We start from the raw sequence: 325 nt of genomic DNA on the forward strand, positions 1-325 counted from the left end.
GCAGGGGAGAAAAAAGGATGTTTTTATTCCACGTTTCACCTCACACGCATGTGTCCTGCTCTCCCCTGGGGGGGGCACAGCTCCTGGGCCCTGCTGGAGAGCCAGGGGGGACACCACAGTCCCACCTGTCCAGAAATCTCTGAGATTTAGGCAGCCATGGCCCTTGCCTGTTTTGCACAGGGCAGGCAGTGGGTGTCGGGCATAGAGCCGGAGCCCCCAGCCCCAGTGCTGCTCCACTGCAGGGCTGGGCAGGAGGCAGGAGCCGGCCCTGCGCCCACGTCTGCAGAAGACACCGTGCCACATCCCAAAGGCAAGGCTGGAGGGG

Source organism: Phaethon lepturus, unplaced genomic scaffold (genome assembly GCF_000687285.1).
Source record: "Phaethon lepturus isolate BGI_N335 unplaced genomic scaffold, ASM68728v1 scaffold38275, whole genome shotgun sequence".
Classification (NCBI taxonomy): Eukaryota; Metazoa; Chordata; class Aves; order Phaethontiformes; family Phaethontidae; genus Phaethon; species Phaethon lepturus.